We start from the raw sequence: 6000 nt of genomic DNA on the forward strand, positions 1-6000 counted from the left end.
CAAATGCAAAGTTACTTTGGGCAACGGGTGAATTTTTATTCAGAAAAGTGAGTGGAGCAGGCACTTATGTTGGTAACAACAAGAGATGAAGTGAGTAGGAAAGTGCCAGAAGACAATAGAGAATAAAATTTTTTCGCGGCGGTGATGGGGATTTGAACCTGTGACATTACTGGTACGACAACTCCGCCTGGCATTTTCCTACTCACTTCATCTCTTGTTGTTTGGGCCACGGGAATCTCCATAGTTCTCTTACTTTGCGATCAAAAGTCTCTCCCAAAGACTGACCTGACTGCTAAAGGTTCGATCCGAATATTTGATTTTAAGATCAGAGCGATCTGGACAAATTATTGATAGCACGAAGAATTAGGACGGATTAAAAAAAAAAAGATAGAGAGAGAGAGAGAGAGAGAGAGAGAGAGAGAAAGAGAGGTGGGGGGGGAGAGACCGAAAGAGGATAAATACATGTATAGATAGCAATAACGATAGATAGTAAGATAGTAGATAGATAGAGATAGATAGATCGATAAATGGATGTATATATATATATATATATATATATATATATATATATATATATAGAGAGAGAGAGAGAGAGAGAGAGAGAGAGAGAGAAAGATAGATAGAGAGAGACAGAGAGAGATGAGACAGACAGAGACAAGAGACAGAGAGAGAGAGAGAGAGAGAGAGAGAGAGAGAGAGAGAGACAGACAGACAGAGAGAGAGACAGAGAGACAGAGAGAGAGACAGAGAGAGACAGAGAGAGACAGAGAGAGAGACAGAGAGACACACACACACACACACACAGAGAGAGAGAGAGAGAGAGAGAGAGAGAGAGAGAGAGAGAGAGAGAGAGACCAGCAGACGGTCGTCAAGAACTCTGACAGGTCTCAGGGAGGTCATTGGAATTAATGACTTAGACATGCTTCCATGTCAGATTGCCATCCGCTCCTCTCATTAAGTCTGCAGTATGTCACACGAGGTGATAGGAATTATTTTAAGATTTACAGCTTTTTAAACTAGAGGGGCAGACATGGCGGCAAATGTAGAACGGGCTCAGACAACGATGACAACGATAATGACGATGATGGTCATAATGGTGAAGATGATGACGATGAAAACGACGAGGATAACGAAGTCGAAGAGTGAGGTTTAATTAAAGTCACCCCCTAGAGATGTCGCCCAGGCCGGAAAGCCGTCTCGGATGAAGATGGTGTTGATGTTGCTGGGGATATTGATGGTTGTGGTAGCGCTACGTGATCTCAATCATGCTTTTTATATGTATTTGATGTGGTAGTGGTGGCAGTTGAGATGGGTTGAATGTGGTGGTGGTGGTGGTGGTTGTCGTGGTTTTTGTGGAAGTGGTGGTAGTTGAGATGGGTTGAATGAGGTGGTGGTGGCGGTGGTGGTGGTGGTGGTGGTTATGGTGGTGGTAGTGGTGGTGGTGGTGGTGGTGGTTATGGTGGTAGTCGTGTTGCTGGTGGTGGTGTCATGGTTATAGTGTTGGTTGTTGTCGTGGTTTTTGTGGTAGTGGTAGCAGTTGAGTTGGTTGAATGTGGTGGTGGTGGTGGTGGTGGTGGTGGTGGTGGTGGTGGTGGTGGTGGTGGTTATGGTGGCAGTCGTGTTTGTGGTGGTGGTGTCATGGTTCTAGTGTTGGTTGTTGTCGTGGTTTTTGTGGTAGTGGTGGCAGTTGAGATGGGGTTGTATGTGGTGGTGGTGGTGGTGGTGGTGGTGGTGGTGGTGGTTATGGTGGCAGTCGTGTTGGTGCTATTGTTGGTGGTTGTCGTGGTTTTTGTGGTAGTGGTGGCAGTTGAGATGGGTTGAATGTGGTGGTGGTGGTGGCAGTGGCGTGGCATGCTTACAGTTTAAGGTGGTGCCAGAATAAGAAGAAAATTACTTAAAAGAGGCTATATATATATATATATATATATATAAAAACAAAACAAAGAAAAAAACATTAAAAAAAAAGACTTATTTAAATAAGTAAGAGGCAGAATATACCATTTCTCAGTTTTATTATTTTTAAAATGCTGTAATTCATTTTAAAAATATGGAACGATGCCAGGCACCAAATCAACCAATATAGCCACGCCCATGGGTGGTGGTGGTTATGGTGGCAGTCGTGTTGGTGGTGGTGGTGGTGTCATGGTTCTAGTGCTGGTGGTTGTCGTGGTTTTTGTGGTAGTGGTGGCAGTTGAGTTGGTTGAATGTGGTGGTGGTGGTGGTGGTGGTGGTGGTTATGGTGGCAGTCGTGTTGGTGGTGGTGGTGTCAGTCGTGTTGGTGCTATTACTGGTGGTTGTCGTGGTTTTTGTGGAAGTGGTGGCAGTTGAGTTGGTTGAATGTGGTGGTGGTGGTGGTGGTAGTCGTGTTGGTGGTGGTGGTGGTGGTTATGGTAGCAGTCCTGGTGGTGGTGGTGTCATGGTTCTAGTGCAGGTGGTTGTCGTGGTTTTTGTGGTAGTGATGATGGTGGTTGTGCTGGTGATGAAGGTAGGGTCGGCCATTCTATGAAAAAACGCATTTTAAAAATGTTGGCCTGAATACTCGTCCTTCAAATATCGATCGATTGAAATGACCCCCATCAATTCAAAAACTCTCAAACCTGGGACTGAGTTTTTGAGAAGATAAAAGTCATTTAATAGATAAATATTTATTGATGAACAAGTTTTCCTTCAAAAAATTGTTAATGTTTTTTTTCTATAGAACGATAGAATTGAGATGACAAAAACTTTTCAGCTTACGAATTGGGAAGCCTTCCTTTAGCTCCTCGTGCTAAGAGAATCATCCCAAGTATTCCTTGAACTAACCCTAAGAAAAAACAAAACCTAGTGCCTTTATCTAACTCTAATAGGAAAAACAAACACCCTAGGACCTTTACTAATTAATACCTATCACTAACCCTAAAAGAAAAAGAAAAAATCCTCCGACCTCGAGCTAACCCTAATAGATAAAAAATCCTAGGACTTCTTTACACTACTTTTCAATACTTCAACAACAAAAAGGCGGCGGAGAACCAAAATAATTGTCATATTAGGACATTTTAAACTTTCACTTATCTATCAAGGTTTGTTCTAAAGTTTTTAAAATGCTGCTATCATTGACACATTGGATAAATAAACACCTGACGAAAGATCCACGGTGAAAATACAAACTGAAAGAGATGCTACCAAGAGGAGCTTACGGAATATCTCCCCATCTTGCTATTTCAAAGTCTCAGAACTTTGATAAGTCAAAGGTCATTTTTATCGATCGATATTTGAAGTAACAATTTTCTGGCCAAAACATTTTTTAAAAAAATGGATTTGTTAGACAAAAATGACAACGCCTGAGACAAGGAGGAGAGAAGAAGTTGTCAAGTGAAAGGCTTGCCAGTAAGAGACATTATCATATCTAGTATTTTAACACTTTGTTTAGTATATTATTATTCGATGAATAATCTTGTGCTATGGGAACCACCTGAGAGAACCAGAAGCAGAGGCAGGCAGAATACAACATACATTGACTGTCTGCTAGATGACAGAGGAATGGACAACACCCGGGAGCTGCGTACACTTATGGAGGACAGGACAGAATGGCGAAGACTTGTGGCTCAAGTTGGGCGCCCCAAGGGCTGCCTAAGTAAGAAGGTTATTTGATGATATTATTACATTACACAAAAGATTAAAGAAGATTGTTCATCAGACTGGTTATAACGTCTTCGTCCTCGTCCTCTCGTGTTCAATGTTTGTGTTTTGTGATGCAGGCGAAGATTTAACCCTCTTCTTACCAACTATAGGAAAATCGTCAAGATCACATTCGTTACGATACAACCAACATTTTTCTTATTCAAATTTCTCTTGTACATCATGAAATTTTAAGAAAATGAATAATGTGTTGTAGAGTTCTATGTTTTGCTAAAGACATTATTTATCGCAAGAATTTTACTGCTATTGTGTTTGAGTGATAAAAAATCTATTTTTGTGTTAGTTGGGTGTGAAGTTTTGGGGAAAATCTTGAAAATGGCTGGTACGGAGAGAGTCAAAGCGGAACCGCGCACTCTTGTGAGGGATATTCTAAGCACTAGATCGTTCCAACTAGGTAAAAACCTTTGTAACTTAATGGTAGCACGTCTGATCGGTAATCAGGATGTCTGAGGTTCGATCCCCAGTCGAGCCAGGTTGGTTTTAAGGTATTGGGATGTGATACACTGGCACTGGGGGAGAAATCTTAGTTGTCAGACTTTTCCACCAGCAAGAGGAGACATTGGGTGACAGCCAATCGGCTTCGGTCGTTCACGCTCACTTCGTCAGTGGGGACTTGCCACCTGTCCATGATGTACCCGTTGTGGTCAAGAGCCCGAAACCGCATGCGTAGAGCATCTGGTTGAACTGTGCGTTGTGACGAAACTTCCGGGCGGATTTGCGACGGTGCACGATTGCGGTACGGAGTTTTGCATCCTGGATAGATCGTCGAAAACGATAAGGGCTAACTGAAGCCGGTGATCGTGAAAATGGAGAGGCTTCGTATGGGAACAAAACAGACAATAGACGTTTCGGGTACAACCCTTCGTCAGCACAACAATACACAAATTAACTTGGAAAACAAATAAAATAAAATGCAAAATAACAGTATCGTCTGTACTCAATGGTGGTTTCAGTATGAATAGATCGTCATAACATAGTATTGTAATCACCATTAGAAGCTGCTGCCTTCGGGCCAGCACTTCGCGAAGTCCCAGGTTGAGAGTTTTTGCCAAGATGAGGGTCATTTTAGATAGGCTACACGAAGCCTATTTAATTGTGAGTCTGTGAGTTTGCGTTTGTGCGTGTGTGAGTATGTGTATTTTTGCACTTGTTGCTTCATTTATGTATGTTTGCATATATCATGTATATGCTGTAACCAAATGAAAAATTGCCTTCATGGACAATAAAGATATTATCTTATCTTATCTTATCTTACTAAAGGCTTAATAGGAACTATCCTTAATCCTTATACAATAGTTTATAATTACAGAATCTCATATAGCTTGCATTGTATCATTCACAGACTATTTTACACAACTTTGAATGTCAGGAAAAATGTATCAATATGGCAATGTAAAATCGAAAAATACTGTCATAGAATACTGGTAATTGAACATTGGTCAAGATCGAATGAATCGTAAATGTACAAAGTCCATAGCACAATGAAATATTAATGACAAAAATAATCATGAAAGCAACAACGATAATAAACACACATAAGTCTCTGATAAATTATGATTTTACATTGTTTCAGATGTCATGTATTTTACTGGTCAACATTTACAAACCAGTCTACAAAATCATGAAATTAATGGAAACAATTAGATCCGCATGACAATTTAAAGTTTATTTTTCCAGAGTACGACAGTTAACTGTTACAGAATGTTTGGTGACATAAATAGCTCAAGTTTAAATAAGACCATGTTGTGAGAATGCCCGTACTCACCCAACTCATTATCAGTCATCAATTCTAGGTCTAGACAGCCGAGCTAATTCAACCATCTGCCTTACATCGTGTTGTAAGATTTACTCTGATAGTACGAGTAATAATATGTCTCCAAATTTTTAAGGAAAAACGAAAACAAGGATTAGATACCATTTTTTTTTTCAAAATTAGAAACTGAAGTCGCCGATAAAAGAAAAGAAGAAAAAGATATGTGAATTGTCTGGGTCACTGTGTTATTCGGTTACTTTATCGATGGTCTTGTGCGGCTATGTGGTTTTGTGGAATGACACTCGCTTTCGGATCGGAAGGTCCAGGGCTCGAGCCTCGCGCTCGGCGCATAGTTGAGTCCTTGGAGAAGGCTCTTTACTCACATTCTCTCACCATACTCAGGTGTAAAATGAGTATCTGACCGTTAACAGCGTGGTCTTTGTTTGAAATATTGTAATATCGCCTAACAGGCGTCATGTTCCGTCCTAAATGTTTAATGTTGCTGTTGACCAGGGACCCCTTGTAAAGCGCTTTGAGCACATTTAGTGGATATTGCTCTATATAAAGCT

At 40.8% G+C, this 6000-nt stretch overlaps 1 protein-coding gene across 2 annotated transcripts in view; it reads right to left on the reverse strand.

Moving 5' to 3' along the window:
• LOC144973734 (uncharacterized) overlaps positions 1-6000 on the reverse strand; it is a 40550-nt gene that overhangs the window by 10087 nt on the left and 24463 nt on the right. The gene's annotated exons all lie outside the window — the stretch shown is intronic.

The sequence above is a fragment of the Berghia stephanieae genome, chromosome 5 (genome assembly GCF_034508935.2).
Source record: "Berghia stephanieae isolate SIO BIC M18660-M18661 chromosome 5, UCSD_Bste_1.3, whole genome shotgun sequence".
NCBI classification, from domain to species: Eukaryota; Metazoa; Mollusca; class Gastropoda; order Nudibranchia; family Aeolidiidae; genus Berghia; species Berghia stephanieae.